At 43.9% G+C, this 21,025-nt stretch overlaps 1 long non-coding RNA gene across 2 annotated transcripts; it reads right to left on the reverse strand.

The window, feature by feature from the left end:
* Positions 1-1,858: 1,858 nt before the first annotated feature.
* Positions 1,859-15,035, reverse strand: LOC103677345. 2 transcript variants are annotated; one of them, XR_005832256.1, is made up of 6 exons: positions 14,176-15,035; positions 10,678-10,838; positions 5,483-5,557; positions 3,794-4,018; positions 2,244-2,356; positions 1,859-2,141 (listed from the first exon to the last, which is right to left on the reverse strand). It is a non-coding gene; the product is annotated as an uncharacterized LOC103677345 (long non-coding RNA). The 2 variants fall into 2 exon arrangements; XR_005832257.1 differs by lacking the exon at positions 10,678-10,838.
* Positions 15,036-21,025: the final 5,990 nt, after the last annotated feature.

Genomic DNA, 21,025 nt, shown 5'->3' on the forward strand with positions numbered 1-21,025 from the left:
AGCCATCAGCATTAAGGAGGCGCCACGGCCTATTCACACCGCGGTTAGCGCTCCGCACGTGCGGCAGCGCTCACGCGAACCCCGGAGCCCCGGATGCCCCGCGCGGCAGAGAGGGATGCGATGGGACTGGCGGGAGAGGCAGATTGGGCCATCTGGACAGACGGTCTGATTACCTGAAAACTGGCTGATTGGAGGCGTTCTATACACCAAAAATTTCACCGGTGCTTCTAGCATCGGCCTTGTTTTCTGTTGGTTTTCACCCCACCACTGAAGCTTCAGTTTCATGAAAAAACAATACATTTAAAGCTTAAGTATTGTGGCATCATGCCACCTCCCTGGAACTACCATTAATAGTCTGTTTTCTAGGGAGGGTGAAAAAGCAGGTCAGTTAGAAATCTTATGCCAGGGTGGCCCCGTGCTAACCCACCCCCTGCTGCTTTCAGTTGGGTCTCTTTGTCTGAGGGGTGTTGCAAGAATTAAACGAAATAGTATACGTAAAGCAAAGCACTTAGCATGGTGTCCTGTGCAATGATTGTTAGTTTTATTGTTTTCATTCTCCTGTGGTACAAAGTTGTTATTTTTTTTTTTTGGTATGACATAAGAACAGGCAGATGAACGAAGATTTGTTGAATGAAGATTATCTAGACCAGTGGTTCCCAGGATTTTAAATTTCAAGGCCCATTAAAACTTTAAAAAAGAAATGGGGATTGATAGAGGGCTGCTTACTTATTTTTCTAAGCTAAGGCATGAGAAAAATAATTTCCAGCTACCAGCAACAATATGGTGTTAAAAACAAAGGGGATTGCATTACAGACATAATCTATAATTAAAACGGAATAAATTTGACTTATGGAAAAACATGATACATTGCTTACATAGTTCTCATTTTGCTGAGGAATGGTGTTGGCATGAGGGCGTGGCCCGGGGACCACCATTTAGAAATCACTAATCCAGCCCCAACCTTTGCCTGGGTAAACTGTCGGAGCCAAGCAGTTGTCTCTCCTAATTTTAGGGATGAAGATTTCACAGCCCTCCTGGCAGCGGGTTCTAAAGTTTCATCACACTTAAGTTATATCTGAGCCGCCAGAGGATTGAATCAAATCAGTGAAGAATAAGAGCCTGACCTGCTTGCCTTCTGGGCTGTTTGCATTTATGATAAAATCTCCTCCTGGTCATTCAGATTTGAAGATAAGCCCCGCACAGTGCAAGACCTCACAGTATAAAAAGAAGTGAGTACGTATGACTCTCACCAAAGGCTTTTTGACCACAGTCTTCCTCTTCTCTCCAGGGACATGTGAGCATTCTGGAAGTACTGGAATCCATTGAATTCATCCCTCTTTCAAGTCATGAGATCTTCAAGCACAGTGAACACGGAATGAAAGCCTCTTGCTGCCATCACCTGGTCTCCATGAGAACCAAGACGCCATTTGAGGCACCGGATGTGTTCTACTTTTCACCCAGATTTCTGGGCCTCATGAAAAGTCTTTTCAGAGTTACAGAAATTACCAGAAAGTGCAATCGGAATTTTCCTACTTGAGATTTGTAATAATTAGTGCAAGAATCTGAAGTCTGTTGCTATTCAGAAATGTGCAGTAACCTTGGACCGTCTACATTCTGTTTGGGGAAGGATCAAGACAAACAGGAAGGGGCGCCTGGGTAGCGCAGCGGTTAAGCATCTGCTTTCGGCTCAGGGCGTGATCCCAGCATTCTGGGTTCGAGCCCCACATCAGGCTCCTCCACTATGAGCCTGCTTCTTCCTCTCCCACTCCCCCTGCTTGTGTTCCCTCTCGCGCTGGCTGTCTCTCTCTGTCAAATAAATAAATAAAATCTTAAAAAAAAAAAAAGACAAACAGGAAGACTGATTTTATTTGTTATGAAGATTAATTCATGCTACAAATAAGCTCCACGTCGTGCTGACTTTTCCTTAACCCTTCACAATAAAATATACCGATTATCCACCACTTTTTGTCTCTTTTAAGCTGGGGATATGCAAGACAGCCAGTCGCCGATGGGCTTCATTATTTGCATCCATTTGGTGTCTACCGTGATGGCAGCGTGATCAGAAGATAAAGCAGAACACAGATTTAATTTGCAGTAAGTGTAGGAGCCAACCGAAGGATTTATTCGCTTCAAAACTCTTCCTGGTATAACAAATACATAGCATGAAATGAAGGTTGGGATAAGGCTTTCCTACATTTTGTGTATTTTTATCATGTTTTACAAGTCTCCACTCCAGTCCTTACCTCAGGTGACATCTGTTCTGTGCTCTCAAATCAGAATAAGTGATCTAACGACTGAACAGAATATTTGAAATGTTGACTCTCCTTGGAAACTTGAAGATGCGGGGCCACCATATCTGAATGTGAGCAGAAAATGAATTCGTAAGATATCACACTGTAGTCTCCATGGTCAAGGTCCCAATTTATATATATTTGGTCTTTTTAAACCCACCTTAGGCTGAATCAAATAAGTTTTTATACATACAGACAGACTGATGCGCATTCATGTCGTGAGCCAGAGAATTGCCAAAAACCCACTTCCCATTGTTACTAAACGTTACCACCACATTAAACATTTTTCTAGTTCTGAATCGATAAAGGTTTATGTTTTTTAAAAAAGTGCTCCCAAGAATCAGGCAGACAGCTGAAAACAGCAAATATGTCAAAGTTATTCCATACACACCATTTTTAATGAAAGCACCATTCCTCTGAGAGGGAGCATGCTCTGGGGAAGGGCAGAGGCACATTGCTCTGCGGGGGAATTCTCTTTACACAGGTGACCCCTCGAAATACATTTTGAAAACGAAAATGGCTCAGTAAATGCAGATTGCCTCTATGATACGTGGGTGCCTTCAGTAGCAGGGCTAATGGCACCCTTTGCCCTCCTCCCTAACAAAATAAGAACGAAGCAAAACAACAGAGAAGGGTCCCACGCTACAAGATTTCACTCGATGGGACTCTTTGCCAAACGGAAGATACATCACTGTGAAAATAGAAATAGAATTGGCTCGCGTGGGCTTTCACAAGCCAGTGCCCCTGCTTTTAGCAAATTCAAGAAACCAGGACATTACCAGGTCCATATACTGTCAAGGGATTATCTTTGGAATACAAAACACAGCCTAGACTGCAGGAAGGTCATTCCAGAAGGTCACAGAGACACCAAGCAGGGAGAAAGGTAGTGGTGTTTTAACGAAGTCTTTATCGGGCGGATTGGAAAGAGAGGCCATGGGGAATAACGCTTTCTGGGAGAAGTTTAGATTATAATCCTCAAAGGTGCAACTCTCCGTGTGCGTATGGGCCATGTCTCCATAAGGCTGCCAGTCTTTGCTGATGGATTACAGCATTAGTGCTATTTATAATCAACAGAATTACTAACGCTGTAATCATGTAAGTTTGGTGATAGTAATTATGACAGAATAAATAGCAGTCAGGATGCCTTGCTGCCGTTATTGATGTTGGTGGCAAACACAGCCAAGGCGGGGTTCCCCCCACCCCTTTTTCTTTTTAGGGAAGCCATCCAAGAGGGCAGAACCTGCGAGTGTTTGCCAAGAGAAAGATTCTATATGCCACTTAAAAATAGACTTCCTGAAGAACTGGGGGTTTTGAAATGCAGATGGGGAAGAAAGGATGAGCGAAGTAGACATCAGAATCTGCCGTGTGATGTCCTACTTGCCTTCAAAAGTCAAATCAAGCTTTCCTCTGTTCAAAAAAAGGAAAAATACAGAAAATAGACTGCCCGAAGGATGTCAGAAGGTACATTGCCCCTTTAGATGGTTTATGAATAGTTCACTTACTTTTAAAAATAATCACATATGTGTTTATATGAATTATACATGCAAACATATGCTCAGCAGTCCCCCTCGTGGAAAGGCTGTGGCTTATCCGAGTTTGGTGCTGCCAGTCTTTCCTCCGGTCCCCTCTCCAGTGAGAGCACACACTGCTGTCCCGGCACAGTGCCCGCGGAGAGCGCTCCTTTTGTCCTGCTGAAAGCACTTCTTACACACGTCTTACCATCAATGCTGGGTGAGAAATAAAATCCAGAGACTTTACTACCTATAATTAAGAGTTTCGCTGCTACTAGTGATATCAAGATTGAGTTGTTTGAGAAACAGACATTTTATCTGGTGATCGGTTTTATTTCCTTGTGGCTTAAATGATGAGTGAATGTTTTTCTTATTTCTTACTCTCCCCATACGTCGTCTTTTCAGCAGAAAAATTACTACTCATTCTTAATAACTACCAAGTAATAAAGTGAGGTGTCTATTTGGAAAACAGTGGGTGTGCATTCCAATTATTCCATTCATCATGATTTGAGGATAGCAAAAGGCAGGAATTTTCCAGAGCCTCTGGAAAGGGTGGCTTAAAAGACTACAGGAAGTTAGAATCCGTGCTTCGCTGCCTGATGGAAGTGTTGGCTTCATGATAGCTCTGGGATTGAACAGGCACGGGCAAATAAAATAAATCAATCCCCCTCCAGTTAGGAACCCGGTTACACAGAGCCCTGGCTTGAGCTTGTGTTATCAAGTCTGAGTCCTATGGATCCGCAGGGTAGTTCCAGGAGTATATCAGAAGGAACTGATTAGAGATGAGCATTCAATGGTACCCTGGGCATCGCTGTTGATCATTGTCCCTGTTTGGGTTCGGAGTCCGAAAGCAGGACTCTCCCGGACACAGGAAGTTGATTTCCAAGTTAATCCTGAGAAGCAGGTGGGAGAAAGGGAAGAAGGAAAAAACAAATATAATGAGGTGGGTGTCTGTGGCTACAGGGGCTCAACCCTCCTGTGCCCTCAGGGGCATCGCTCAGAAGGGCAGGATGCTGAGCTTCTCTTCATCCATTCTGTCTCCCATTGGTTGAACGCTGCCTGGGGGCAGGATGACAGCATTCTCTCTCCCTCTCTCTCTCACTTTAGGCTCCTTTAGCTTCGGAAAAACTCTGGTGCTGACTTGACCCTGGGGCGTGAGCAACAGGTGAGTCTGAGATCTTCTGACACTCTCTGTTGCAGTCATGACTGAAACAAGAATCGGGCCAAGGAACCCGAGCCTGGGAACGAGAGGCACCCCTGTAGCTCAGCATGCAATCGCCCCAAGTGTCCACCAGTCAGAGACTGCTTCAATACGTTATAGATCCATCCAATGAAATATCTTGCAGTCACCAGTGATTATGATTATGACATCTGTACCTATGTACTGACATAAAGTGGCATTTGCCAACAACCAATAAAGCAAGTTACAACGTGGTATATACACTATGCATTTATTTTTATTTTAAAAAACTATAAACATACGGGTTTCCCAGGTTCCAGGATACAGAACGGACATAAAGGTGTGCCAATTGCTCCATAAAGTGTATAATTTAATTCTAGAGATGTGGACATTTTCACATTTGGTCTGCAACACAAAGTAGCCAGCACAAGGGTAAGGGGGGGGAGGGCAGGTGAGAGCCCACAGCCGCCCCGCCCCTTCACCCCGGTTCCCTCTGTTACCTGGTGGGATCTCAAGTGTCAGCCCATGGTTCCACGTTGTCGGCGTCATCCTCCTCCCCTGCCTTTGAACCGCGGCTGCAAAGCGGTGATAAGGCAGAGGCTAGCAGTCTATTTGAAGGCATAAAAGGGAAAATACAACATCCATAGTACAAAGTTTGTGGCTGGTCATGGGCGGTTCAACGGTTTTGAAGATCTCGTCTTTTTCTTTTTAATCATATTGAAAGGGGCTGGTAAGACCGTTCGTGCTGATACAAAAGCAATAGAAGCAAATCTAAAACATTTCAATGTATGTGCAATGTGATTTCCTCAAGACCTTTGAAAACTAGCTGATTGCATAAATTGGGAGAAGCCACGTTCCCTAGGAAGAACGGTTTTCTCTGCATGGTAGGTTCTCAAATTAGTGTCCTTTGTTGGGCTTTTTTCTCATACAGCTCCAAAAATTGTGTTAGTGGAGCAACAAAGCATGATGAGGAAGGGGATGGGGAGGAAAGATAGAGCATCTTCTCTGTCACTTTAGGTTTTTGTGGGAAATGGCCATGAATAAACACACGAGGGGCAGTTCCAGACATCTCTCTAGGAATCTGTTGGGAGGACGAGGTGGAAGCTCTGTTTCATAGCAGTCTACATAAGACAACTGCCTGTCTGGCAAAAATGAGGGAGAGTAACTTCTAGAGGGTCTGGCCAGTGTCCCCTCCCCCACTTCCACCAATCCTTGACATCTCCTTGAGACACCTTACACTTTGACCCTCCCGGTCACAAGAGCCTGGACAGGGATCTCACCTGTCTCCGTGACTGACTTCACAGAGAAGGCTGGAACAGGGCTAGAAGCAGACCTTTGAAGAGGCTTTCTCTGCCCCCTCCAACAACACTGGTCAGTTAAGGTGGTCTAGCTAGTGATTCCCCAAATGCGAACAGCTCCTGTTTTCCCATGTGACGTAATGCCAGCGCTAGCTTTGACGATCTAACTAACGTAGACCTGTTGATTGTGGGCCCTTGTGCAAGAACCTGCTTTTTCGGTTATTTTTTTAAAGTTTTTATTTATTTGACAGCAACAGAGAGAGAGAGAGAGAGAGAAAATGCACAAGCAGGGGGAGCTGCAGAGGGAGAAGGAGAAGCAGGCTCCCCACTGAGCTGAGAGCCTGACTCGGGGCTTGATCCCAGGACTCTGGGATCATGACCTGAGCTGAAGGCAGACGCTTAACCATTGAGCCACCCAGGCGCCCCCTTTTTGGTTATTTTATTAAGCTTGGTAGTACCTTGTTTCTTGAAAATGAAAACACAATTATTTCCTAATTATTTTTATATGATGCTATTTATAAAGTGCCATAGGTTTTTAAAATATGCGAGTGCCCTGGCTGAATGCAGCTATAATGAATTCTGTAAATAGAAGTTAATAAATATTTAGACTTTTCAGTACATAAAAAAAGGTTGATGGGCACGGAGAACAGGAACTATTTAAATTTTATACATTTTAATGGAAGAAATGGTTCAGTTATCCTCCCTCCCTTCAAAGCGAAGATTTTTAGGCTTAGATTCCCAGCACCCCATGTTATCACCAATTATCCCGAAGGAGGCCATAGAATTGCCATTGCCTTGGGCTCAGCTCTTCGAATTCATCGATTTAATAGATCCACCTGGACATTTGTCAAAGACGGTAATTTACAACGCAGCCTGGCAAGTTAGCAGGAGTGGTGGGACTGGAGGGGACCTGGGAGGCAGGGGTAGAGAGGAGGAGGTGAACACTTGCTCATCAGCCCAGGGACTGGCCTGCATCGACCTGAGACCTGAACACCGGAGGGTGGAGGGCTCAAGGCAGGCACCTCCTTCCTGCTACTGACCAGCCCCAGAGTAGGGCTCAGTCCCGGAAGAGAGGCAGGAAAGTCACGTGACAAAACGATGCTGCTCCCGGAGAATCTAATAAGGTTCAAAAGTAGCCATGATATAGACCATGTGTTATTTTCTCCTATCATCACTATCTGAAATCTTGGGCTTTTTTTCTCATACAGCTCCAAAAATTGTGTTAGTGGAGTAACAAAGCATGATGAGGAAGGGGGTGGGGAGGAAAGATAGAGCATCTTCTCCGTCACTTTAGGTTTTTGTAGGAAAAAAACCTCCATCCCTCCTCCCTCCCTCCCCCCTTCCTTCCTTTCATTTTCTGTGCACTGTCTCGAACTCAAACTAATTCAGTTGTATTTCTACACACCCATGATTATTGTTGGTAGCACTCGTGGGTTATTAACTTTTGTAAAATATTTTAAGTTTTATATTTCATATTAACTGACATTTCCACCACTCTGTCAGTATTTCCACTGCTGTCTCCATCCCTTCAGGTATCCAGGCAGTTCTGCTCATTATTTCAAAGGAGGATGTGACTCAGTGGAGAGCAGGGGAGGGAGGGTCAGCAGGCTAAACATAAGCCCTTGGGCGATGATGAGCACTTGGAGGAAAAATGAAATCTTTGGGAAGGAGAATATTATAAAGGATGATAAGGGATGAAATCTTCTCTGGGGACTGGGAGGGGTTTCCCCAGACTCTGTGAGAGACCAGAAAGGAGAAGACAGATGTTTCCTTCTTGTTAATAACTAGGAGCCTGAGAGACAGTCTTAGAACTGGGTGACAGATGAGAACAGCGGATTGAATCTGGGGACAAGAAGACGGCAGAGAGGGACTTCAGTGAAAGAAAGAGGTCTTTACACAGCCTCACAGAAAAATTTCCACACCTCCAAGTAGGTGTAGAGACAGTGGGGAGAGTCACAGGGTCTAAAGGTGCCAGTTTGACAGAAAGGATATGTCACGGGCAACTTATGTGGGTCAACACCTGAGGACAAGGGGATGCCCCAGCAGACATCCATGGGGAGACTCTTGAGACCAGGTGCCATCCACCCTTACCAAACCCACACCTTGTTTTTCTGTGAAGCCCCAGAATTTACATTCATCTCTGTAGGAAGAAAGCACAAGAGTGACTGAGTCAGGGTTTCTAGGCTTGAAATAGACATTAAATTTAGTGGTGGAAAATAAACTATGTTTTAGTACATCTGAATTATGAACAAGGGGCCTGTCACCTGTGGTGTTGTTCATCCTTAGTCTATTGTGTGGATGTTAGAATGATTAAACGTACAGTTGTAGATTTTACCATTTCAAAGCATTTCTATGAACTTGTTAAAAACGTGATCCTTCTCCAAAGTGTATGAGGTGTTGGAAAGGGCATTATGCTCATATCACTGAGGAAGATGCTGCGAGACAGGGTGAGTGAGAGGAAGGAATGCGGTCAGCATCACAGAGGTGAACAGCAATCCTTTTTTTTTTTTAATGAAGATTTTATGTATTTATTTGTTGGAGAGAAAGAGAGAGCACAAGCAGGGGGAGCAGCAGGCAGAAGGAGAAGCAGGCTTCAGGCTGAGCAAGGAGCCTGACATGGGACTCGATCTCAGGACCCTGGGATCATGACCTGAGACGAAGGCAGACACTTAACCAACTGAGTCACCCAGGTGCCCCTATCAGTCCTTTCAATGCATCTGACCACCATCCTTTTCCACCACCACTACTGTTCCCCTTCCCTATGATAACCATAAAAAGTTTCAAGTCTTCTTTAGCATGATTTTTTTCTTACAATCTTTTAAAGCACATTAAATTGTGTATTTAAAAGAAGATCAAAGCAATGGGACAGGAACTTGCTTTGCTTTCAAAATCTGTCCTATCTAACCCCATCGTTCTTAAATATTATCAAATCAGACTGTGCTCCAGTTTTTGTGCAAAGACCACCTCTTAGTAACCTTTGCTGTGTTTTGCATGGAGTCAAATCAGGAAGTCATCCACTGATTGGTTCATCCCTTACAGATTCGTTCGGGCAGCATCAGCTGGAAATACCCAGAAACCTAGGGCTGGGGAGATTTGGGAGATGACCTGCTCAACAGCCCCCTGCATGTGTGGTGAGAAATGTAGTGAATGTTCAAGGTCGTCTAGCCAGATAGGGGCACAACGAGTAGTAATGAAGCCTGGTTTCCTTATTCTCTCCACACTGCACTGACAGCGAGCTGGGGCAAAAATAGACTCCAATTTTGACGACTTTAGCAATGTCCCCTAAACTCTATTTAGATATATAAAAAGCCCTCAAACCACTCCCCCCAAATTTTTAGTACATAATGTTCTCCGTACTTGAGATGCTTTAAAAATTTCTTCTACAGAGAAAAAAGAAGTCACAATAAATTTCTCATATTGAAAATGTCAAGTTCCTGTTTGTTAAATGATGATGTCAGGGACTACAAAATACGAATTTCTGGTTGGATATAAACTCTACAAAGACTTGGATTCCAATATCTGCAGAGATAAGAGTGATAACTAGGAAGTCGCTTTGCGTGAGTTGTTTCGAAAGCGTTGTTATGACTGTCGTTGTTTACAGCAAGGCTGTATGTGTGCATGGCTGAGAGAGAGATTGCCATTGCTGATATGTGTACCATCTTTGTCACTGTCACCCAACTCCAAAGCGGATATTGCCAAAGGGTCTCATTCTCATGCAAGAGGCTGTGGCTGACAATGGAAAGGACAAGGCACCAATATTTGTTGAGTATCTAATATATTTAAAGACCAAGCTAGGAGGATTGGTACCTCCACTTCTGTAGGAAACTGGCTGGCCTGCAGTGGCTTGAACACGCTATGACTAACTCACATGTCATTCACTGATACAGCCATTCAACAAATGGCTCCATGATGCACTTGGCTCCTAGGTATTGTTCTAGGTGCTGGGGATATAGCCGTGAACAGACAAGACAAACTTCTTGCATTCCCAGAGCTTACATTCCAGTGGGGTTTGGGGTGGGGAAGACCGAAAAATCTAAGCAAATAAATGAACAAGCTAATGACTTTCTTTCTATGCTGTGGTAAGCACTTAATTGTACCATATCATTTAATTATCAGAACAAGCCATGTGGGGACTACTATTCATTTGATGTTACAAGGGAGTAAAATGAAGGACAGAGGGGGTAAATAACTCTTCCCAAGCTCCCATAGCCTCGGAGTGACAGACGAAACACTGCCCCAGGAAATCTCATCGCAGGGCTCGTGTTCTCAACCATTACACTCTACACCCTTATCAAAACCACCGACTAGATGGTAGGACTGGTCTCCCAGGCTGGTAGGGGAAACAGCTGACATGCTTAGCAAAGTTTCAGCAGGCACACACAGGATGGACAACATACCCAGAATAGGGCCGTCTAAAAAGGTTTTCTGGAGAAGTTGAAGCCTGATCTGGGTCTTGAAGAATAAATGGGAAGGCAATGGCAGGGCACTGCTGGCCAAGAGGGCAACTTTCACACTATGCCTGGGCTGTGGTGTGTGCTGAAGCTGCGAGACAGGAAGCCTGAAAGAAATCAAAAGCGGCATTCAGAAGAGCTTGGGGTGCTACCGTAAGGAGTGGTTTGAACTTTTCTTGTAAAGGTAAAGGGAGCCAGTGACTGATTTGAAGAGAGTGATAGGATCTCATTTGCATTTTAAATGGCTCCCTTTGGGCTCCTTGTCTACTAGAGGCTAGGTAAGAATTGAATCCTTTTCTCTCCTATCCCCTAACCCCAACTCCCAGGGGCAGCCTGGGCCAGGCCTGCAATACGCACCCCAGACATCCTACCATGAGTAAAACATGTTGTTATTGATATAAAGAAACATTTTGAACTGGAATGCAAGCTGGCTAAATGATCTCATGGTCAGAAAATATTCTGAACCTTGGATCTTTTTTTTTCTTCTCCTGCCTTTACCCTACCTAATGTGGACCTTCAAACCAATAAGCTAAAAGTTTAACTAATTTCATAGGACCCTCTCAGCACTCCTCATCATTCCTAGAGCCTGAGGACTTAGCAAAGCTGGGACCGGAAGATCAGCTGGGGAGGAATCCAAGATGTTTTTCTAGGTCTCCCTCCTTAAGACAGTGGTCCTGCAGTGTGCAGAAATCCTGAGCTTTAAAGTCTGATAGTACTGGATTCAAATTCCTCCCATTAAGGCACGAACTGCGTGGTGACATAATGACATTTTTCATTATTTTTAATTTTTAAGTTTTAATTTTTATTTTTGGGGGGGGAGCAGAGGAGAGAGAATCTTAAGCAGGCCCCACCCAGTGCAGAGCCCAATTCAGGGCTGGATCTTATGACTCTGAGATCATGACCTGAGCCAAAATCAAGAGATGGATGCTTAACCAACTGAGCTACTCAGGTGCCCTGACTGACGTTTTTTGTTTTTGTTTTTGTTTAATAAATAAGGGGGATAAAACTCTTCATTCACTTTCACTTTTTATGCATGAATTAACTCTGGCAGGATACACAGAAACCAACACCAAGTGGCCCAGGGGCTAGGACAGAGGAACTGAGTAGATGGGGAGTAAGGGAGGGAAAATTTTTCATCTTCATGTATACGTAGCTTTAGCGCTTTGAGTCAAGAGGCTAAATCACGCATTCCTAAAATAGCTCGTCTCTAAAAGGGATGTAAACACAACTACTTGTTAGATTGTGGCGAGAACTGAGAGAAAGCATGTTAAATAATAGGACCCTCAAATACAGGGTGAAAGAGACCTAGTCCTCGCCCTTCAGGAGGGTCATGCAGCTCAGTATGTTTGGATTTAATGATGAGGTAAACCTAGGAATGTACTTCCTCTCGGTCGCAGTGCAGACGGCACAAGATGGTACCAGGAGAAGGCGATTGAGTTGACCGGGAAACTGCCAGTAAACATTACACAGAAACATGACAGTTGTCTCTGCCCAAACGATCAGTGAGCAGCCACTCTTTTTACTTTTTATGGTCACAAGTGGATTTGGGAACTGGAGAAGTATCTCATTGTTTCCAAAGAGGAAAAATCTGGACATTGTCATTGCAAAAATCTGCTCAACTGGTCTACAAACACACTGTATGATTTCCTTCTGAGCCCAGACTTTTTGGTGAAAAGTCTCTTTGAGAAATAGGTGGGTGAATGGCATGTGCAAAAATCAGAAAAATGGCGTCTCAGTGATTGAAGGCAATAGTGGTGAAAGTATTTGAATTCTTTGTAAAAGATGACCAGTAGCCACAGTGATTCATGGGTTCAAGTTTGACTTAACACTTGCTTCTAGTTTCCTTTTAGCAAATATTTATGGAGGGCCCCCACATACCTAATGCTGTTTTAGATGACGAGCGGGCTTCTAAAGAAACACTGTATATAATTCAGTCTCTGTCCTCAACATGTTTGTTTTTTTTTTCCTCCTCTTAGCAAAAATATACCAAGCATCATGCAAATGAGTCTTCACTTATATGTAATAAAACACCAGGGCAGGAAGGAAGCCATGTTGGCTGGGGTTGTCATGGAGAGGGAGGTCCTTAGATGAACTTGGAAGGATTAGTCAACCAGGCTGTGGAAAGACACCACAATGAATTATTTTCAGTAATAACAGTAATCTCTATTTCTTCATGGTGAGAGAGACTCAAATGTTAGTGGTACTTTGTACCAGAAAAATTAAGCGGTGCCTATAAAGCCGTGCCAACATGAGGACAACTAATCTTCCTGCTTAACCATTTGTTCCTGAAGTCACTTTTTATATAATGAGCTGTTCTGAGAAAACTGGGGGCAGGAGCTGGCTTCTGAAAACAGGAAATAAACTCTCTGAGGTGTGAAAATTACATCTCTTGCTTCTCGGGGCCTTGCAATTGGGGTGGGCCTAGACAGCAGGAGCACCCCCCGAGGTGTTGACAGAAGCTTAGCATGAGCCCCCTTGAAAGAGCTTGGAAAATAGCTAAAAGTGGGAGAAGTTCGTTTGAAGAGTCACCATTAAGTAGATTATAAATTTGGTGAGGGTTCTTAAACAATTGTGACCTTTCTGAGAATAACGCCTTTCGAGTAAAAATACACATACACACACGTACACGTACCTACATGTATATATGCGTATTCAAGTTATTTCATAATTTAAAAAACAGTGATCCATTGATAAAGCTGGTCCCCCCGATATCCTGAAGCAATGACTGAGCACGGTGACAACTTTGCCCCTCCCTGCCTTCCCCTGGTTGTGGGCACCCACCTTGCCGACAGTCCCATGCGGGGCCCCGGCAGGCCTGACCGCTGGAGGGGATGAGAAATGCAGACGAGGAACAGCAGTGCCTAGCAGCGAAGAGAGCAGTTGTCTTTTGTGGAGTGCCTCCCCCCCTCCAGACAACGCGGGCTTATCTTTACGCCTACACGCCAAGGGCGAGTCCCTCGAATTATGCCAGTGGTCACCATTGTGGCTCCAATAAAATTAATGAAAGGACTAATTAGATGCAGAATATTATGCTATGGTTACAGTCCACTAAGGAGTAAAAACGTGACAGTTTCTGCTTAGGAAGCTTATGGCCTAAAGGAAATACAAACAGACCTCAATTTCCTTTTTTCTCACTTGAGTGAATGTATCTTACACCCTACTGTCAAATCAGAAAGGCTCTGTCAGGGAGAATAAGCTCCTTTTCATATGTATGCAGAAAGAAACCCGAAGGGTTAGAGCAGTGAGCGCACCAGTCATGGTCCCCCAAGGCTGCCTGAGGGCCCCTGGCGAGAAACAGCCTCAGCGAAGGGCATGTGCCCTCCTCCGGCCCCTGGTCCTGGAGCCGACGCGCGGCCTGCCCACCTGAACACTGAAGGGAGTCATCTTCCAAAGACAGAAAATTAATGGTTGCAAACCCTCTAAAAAGAATTTTCTTTTCCTTACCTAAACAAGTATTATTTCCATCATGAGATTGTGCTCCCTCCCACCTGCGGATGGAAAGCTGGGATGCTGTGTCCCTGATGGGAGAGGCTCTGGGGACCGGAGGAGAAGAGCCGCTGCCGACGGATAGAAACACAAGCCCTGATGCTCTCCTCTGAGGGCAGTCCTCTGATTTCCGTAAGAATCGAGAGACACGGTATTCTTCTGTGAGTAGCCCAGAGTGAAGTGTGCGGGGCGTGAATCAGAGAATCAGAACATTTCTGAGAATAAACGCTGATGATACCTCCAAGCGTGGTTTTTCCTAGGTTGTTTTTCAGTGAAAATTCAGATATTTGTTTTAAGACTCTGTTCAGCTGTTTTCTGTGGGTGCCCTGCCTTGCTTGACTTGCTGTCTGGCAGTTACTCCTATGCCTTCCTTTCCTCTCACAGCACAGATATGTGGGTTTTCCCCCACCGATGATTCTCGGACACCAGCGGAATGCCCTCCAATCCAAGTCAGTTCTGACTCTGTGTACCTGCAGGTAGTGTGGGTCCCGTAGGTGAAGAGCTGACGCGCAGGACCGCGCCCAGTTCAGACACCCATCGCAAGCGCAGACTATCACCTGCATTTCTGACCAACTGGCTACAGATGGAGGGCCCCACAATCTACAAATAGAGGTTCCCACAATCTTCTCCTTGGAGAACTCGGGAAAACACTTCCATACATTTACCTGTTTATTACATAGAGTATAATAAAGGGTACAGTTGAACAGCCAGACAAAGAGATACATAAGGTGAGGTGTGGAAGGGTCCCACATGCAAGAGTTTTCTTTTCTTTTTTCTTTTCTTTTCTTTTCTTTTCTTTTCTTTTCTTTTCTTTTCTTTCTTTTTTCTTCTGTTTTCTTTTTTCTTTTCTTTTCTTTTAAGATCTTATTTATTTATTGGTCGGAGATGGGGTGGGGGAGTGCAGAGAAAGCACCAGCAGGGAAAGCGGCAGGCAGAAGGAGAAGTGGGCTTCTTGCAGCAAGGAGCCCGATGTGAGACTCAGGGATCATGACCTGAGCCCAAGGCAGATGCTTAACTGACTGAGTTATCCGGGCACCCCTTAGGTGCAAGAGTTTCTGTCCCGGTGGAGTTGGGGCAGACCATCGTCCCAGCACGTGAATATATTCAGCAACCCAGAAGCTCTTAGAACTCCATACTTTCGGGAATTTTGTGGAGGCTTCATCATCTAGGCATAATCAATCTTAACTCAATCTCTAGGTTCCTCCCCTTTCTGGAGAATAGGGATGGGGCTGAAAGTTTCAAGCTTCAGCCATGGTTTGGTCTTTCTGGTGACCACCCCCATCCTGGGGCCCACCAAGAGTCACCTCATCAGAACAAAAGAATTCCAAAGCAGTTAGGAGTTCTGTGTCAGGAACTGGGGTCAAAGACCAAACATGAGCGGGAATCAGGGGGAGACCAATACATATATTTCTTATTGTTTCACACCTACCATGTCAGTTTCCCAAAGTTAAAAGGCCAAGTGCATACGGCCTATTCAGAGATTGGCACTAAATTCGTACACATGAAAGAAAGGGTATATTAGGATGAGGCAAATCCTCACGCCTCCTCCTGTCATTTTACTCCAAGATTAGGTAAGGCTGGGTGATCATGTGGGTGTCACATGGAAAAACCTTCAAGAAAGCAAAGACCCTCAAAACCAACTTCCAGACCTTGTGTGATTTTCTGAGCCCCCTTTGCGCTGGTCCCCTCCCACCTGGACTATGATTTGGGGTTGTCCTATTTGGTGCTTGGGTTTTAGCTTCTGCCCTGATTTGTGATCCTCCTTCCCCCAGCTCTACGCATTTTCTCTTTTCCCAAAGTCCCTTGATTGGATAAGGTCAGCCCTTATTGTCTGCTTTTGTGTCTCAGCTACACACTTGGCTCCTTCTCAATTTTCTATCTGAAAACCTTCAATTTTGTAACTCTGGGGAAAAATGCAATAACGGGAGTGGAGAGCCTACTGTAGCCTTTTGAGTACCTCCCAGACTCCTGCTACGGAGGTGGGACAGGTTGTGACTTGTGCCTTTGGGCTCCTGGCAGGAGTATTTTTCATGAAACTGGGTACTCCAGGTGCTGTTAACTTTTTGGGTTCCAGTATGGAAAGGAAGCAGAAAACAGAACAAGATGTACACCAATCAAAGTACTTTGGAAGAGGAGTTGAAAACATGAGTCTGTGACAAGGTATGTGGTACAAATTGCTCGATTATCATAGAGGCTGAACGTGACCAGAAATATGTAGGCCTGATATCTGGCTATTAATGAAACTTAAAGGTCCTTTTGATAAAAAAACAAGACAAACCAAAACATCCTTCATGTCTTGTCATTGCATCTGAAAATTCACATTTTCATATCCAGAAGGCCTCTGTTCAAATGCAACCATTTTTTTGGAAAGTACATGTGCAAATTAATCACCATTAATGTATTAGACATGGTGAGTGACACAGTGTCCTAGATGAACAGGCTCTGAAAAAAGGCAAACACAAAGAAGGAATGTTTTATTTTATTTTATTTTTTTCCTTTTTTTTTTTTTTTAAAGATCTTTTATTTATTTATTTGACAGAAAGAGACAGCCAGCAAGAGAGGGAACACAAACAGGGGGAGTGGGAGAGGAAGAAGCAGGCTCATAGCGGAGGAGCCTGATGTGGGGCTCGATCCCAGAACGCCGGGATCACGCCCTGAGCCGAAGGCAGACAACCACTACACCACCCAGACGCCCCCAGATAAGGAATGTTTTAAACACAGGGAGCTGAGATGGTTTTAGAGCTGTGTTGTCCCCTGTGATAGACACTAGCTATGTGTGGCGGCTTAAACTTAAATTCAAACTTGAATTAATTAAAATAAAATCAACAATTCAGTTTCCCAGTCACATCAGCCACATTTCAAGTGCTAAGTAGCCACATGTGATGACCATATTGTACAGTGCAGATATGGAACGTTTCTGTTATTACGGAATGTTTTATTAGGTAACCCTGGTTTAGGGTAGACAAGACTTAGTGGAGAGGGCATGTCTAAATGGACTGTTTCTATGTGATGCTTAGAATCCCGAGAACAACGAAGAAAGTACTGGGAAACAGGTGGGGGAGGGGAAAGACTCCAGTGGAGAAAGGAGATCATACAATGCAGGGGTGGCAGGGAAACCAAAGGCAAACATTGCCTATTTTCCAATTTTGCTGGAAGACTCCTGATTATGTGTTCTACTAGGGAAAGGCAGAATTTTCCAGCAACTCACCCGTGGGTTCAAATTCCAGCTCTGCTAAATCTTAGTGGGGAGGCTCTGGGTAAGTTCTTAATCTTTCCTCATCTGTAAAATAGAAATGATAATTCCTATCCTGCACCATCATCAAGAAAGTTAAAGGTAAGATATGTAAATCTGGTCCATCATAGGTGCTCGATGAATTGGAGCTGTTACTTCATAGAGCCCATCAGCTTGCCTTGGACCACTGACCACGCCTCACACGTCTTTGTATCTGTCTCAATGTCCAGCACACAGTGGGCATTCCATAAAGAGTTGTTGAGTTTAATTGAACTGGAGTACTTCCGGGGCACCTGGGTGACTCAGTCAGTTAAGCATTGACTCTTGATGTTAACTCAGGTCATGTGATCTCAGACTTGTAGGATCAAGCCCACTGTTGGGCTCACATTGGGTGAGCAGAGGGGTCCTCTGCCCCTCCCCCTACTCTCCCTTTCTTAAAACAACAACAACAACAACAAAAACCCAAGAAGCCAGAGTACTTCTCTCTCTTTTTCACCTCTTGCTTTCACTATGAAGAAAGATCCTGTGAAAGATGTTGTACAAACTAGGATGTTATTGGTATTGCAAGAGTAATTAATATGAAATACGATCAGAAATACCACCATACCTCGGAAGCTAGTCCTTTTAAGTGAATGGAATTGAAATATTATAATTCACGAAATAACACTTAAATGGTACTGCTTGGACAGTTACTGCCTGTTATTTATATTTGTTGAATTTTTAAAATTGCGCCCTTCACAGAATTGCTTGAGGGCGCAAGTACAAAGAATTAATACATTAATTATCATAAATGAATCATTACACAGCAACAGTAATTAACAGCTTAAGCTACTTTCTTTCTTAAAAATCTTTTTCAACGGTAGCCTCGGTGTTCCTCTGCTGGAGAAGCTGGCTCAAGGCAAGCTGATCGGTAGAAATAGGGATGTGAACATAGAATCCTGTGAATTCAGCTTTGTCCATTCCACCGACTGTACTGAAACCAGTGTCGACTGATGACCCCTCATTGTAACGCTTTTTATAAGACATTTTATAATCTTTTACAGGCCTGCACTCGTTTTGTTATTTTTCTCTATAGATATCTAAGAAGACTATTAATCTGTTCCCAGGTACTAAAAAGCTGCATCTTCCTGATTTGTCACATGAACCATTTGAATCTTTCAGATGAGAAGCTTTTTAACTTGGCTCCAGGGAGGCCGGAACCACTAAGGGTCTTGGAGGACAGGAAGAAGGATAGAATGTGTGAGCGGACATGAGTCGGGACACCCTCTTCCCGACCCCAGCACTGCCTTTCCAACTTGATTAGGCAAGCACAGCCTGAATTTATGTACTTAATTAGTTTGCTTTAATTGGGTTTGAAGAAAAGTCTCCATCAATTTAAAAATAATTATTTTGAAAATCACCTAATTAGGTAATTCTAAATTTTCTGTTCACTTAAGTCCTGTAGTTCTTGACTCTCAAGGCCGGATTCTACCCCCACCTATTTTGATTTAATGAATTTGCTAGGGACCCTGACATTTAAAAAAATTTCCCCAGAGGATTTTAACTTGCAGCTGGGGCTGAGAACCACTTTTTAGTTCAATTGCATTGATCTCTTTTTCAGTAGAAATGAGTAAGGGCTATGCCTCTTTTTTTTTTTTTTTCCTGCCAGAGAATAGAGTTTTGCCTGGGAGAATTAATGTTTCTGGAAACTATTTTATTCTTTCTTCTCATATTCCTAATGTAAATCAACATTCCCACCTTGACACCCAGCAAGAATAACTGCTGTGACTCTCGAACCATTCCACTTCCCCGGTTAGCTCTGCTGATTGATATCTGTTATCAGGAAGAGGTGCGTTTCATTCCATTACGATGGGCTATTTTGGTACATCTGTAAGTGCCCATATATAAATGTTAGTGTTGAGATTGCTAAAACAGTGTTAGAGTGTATTTTGCCTTATTTGTGTAATTTTTTATAGGGAAATTGAATCTATTATTGTGCCTGTGCATATTAGGTTCACACGGAGTGATTACTACCACAGTAGGAACCCAGGTGTTATTCTGCTTAACTGTTACAATGTGTGTAAACATCCATACCACTACCAAATGCCATGTGCTCTGAGTTGGGTGTTTGCCATCACTGTAGGACCAAGAGCAAGTTAACGAGGTCAGTATTCCAGGGCCTTTTTCTTACCGCTTTCTAGTTAAGTGGCTACAAATTTGGTAAATAGGCACCAGGTGAATAAAAGAACCTGGTCCAATCTTCTGTTATGAACAGGAGATGTATAGCATTGGAATGTGTGACTCAATCAGACAAAATAGAATCCTCTTCCTTCCCTTCCTTCTTCCTTCCTTCCTTCCTTCCTTCCTTCCTTCCTTCCTTCCTTCTCTTCCTTCCTTCCTTCTTCCCTCCTTCACTCCTTGCCTTTCTCCTGCAGGCTCTTGAAAAACACTAAATGCAAGGAGAGGCTTTCTCTGAACTCCCCTTATCTGCCTAAAGATAGATCTTCCAAAAAGAGCTCAGTTGTCATAAATCTGCTCTTCAGGGGTTCAATCAACCGGGGAGGACGGACTCATCACAGGAGAGGAGAGTAAAGGCTGATGTCACACCCAGGCAAACTTTGTCACAAAATATCCTACCTCCTATCTCTTCTTCTAAAGGCCATCCATCTTTCCTAAAGATCACTTACTCTCCCTTAACTCATCTCCCTTCACTTTTTCCTATCAAGATGGTATTAATCCTGAAATCAAAGCCACCTCTTTGATTTACCCTTTTTCCCCTGGGTGTCTCCCATGTGTACATAAGGTATACATGTTAATAAACTTCTATGTGTTTTCCTGTTGTTAATTTGTCTTTTACTAGGGGGATCTCAGCTAAGAACTTAGAATGGTAGAGGGAAAATTACTTTCCCTCCCCTCCGTGCCCAAGCCCCTCGGTAATGGAAACAGGTGCCATTTCATCTCCAGTGGCCACAGCATCAACTCATGTACTTACTATCCTGGTTTCTAGTTGTTTCTCTTTGTTTTTGGCCACTGGAAATTTCTTTTACTTTTAGTATTCTCAGATAAAAATTTATGAGGATGTTTATTTACGTTTATCTAGTGTTTGAAGGTATTTGGTAGATGGAGGATTTCAGTTTATTCAGTCTATAATGTTGCTGAAACTAGCATCTAACCAGTTTTTCTAATCAAATACTTGTTGGGCTGGTGGGACCCTATGACACCCGAGACCTCACTGATGAGGAAAAGGCCCGGGCAGGGAGTCACAACGACCAGACACTGTGTGCTCTTCTGCCCTTAACGACCATGTCATGATGACTGTGAGAAGTCTCTCAGCACAAGTCAAGGCATGGGCCCAGGTGGAAGAAACCTCGGTAGAGTATTTCCCATGAATTTTCCTCAGTAGGCTCCATAGATGTCTCAGCTTCTCTTGCCTGTGATCCTGATATGCTTTTGTTCTTGGGCACCAAACCTTTTCACTTCTGGATTTCTTCTGAGCTTGCTCCATCTGAAGTACTAGTGGGCTGGATTTTAGCGCCTGACTCAGATTTGTTTTTTCCATCTCTCACCCCTCCCTCTGCCATATCCCAGGATTCCAGT

The sequence above is a fragment of the Ursus maritimus genome, unplaced genomic scaffold, assembly GCF_017311325.1.
Source record: "Ursus maritimus isolate PB19 unplaced genomic scaffold, ASM1731132v1 scaffold_4, whole genome shotgun sequence".
Taxonomy (NCBI): Eukaryota; Metazoa; Chordata; class Mammalia; order Carnivora; family Ursidae; genus Ursus; species Ursus maritimus.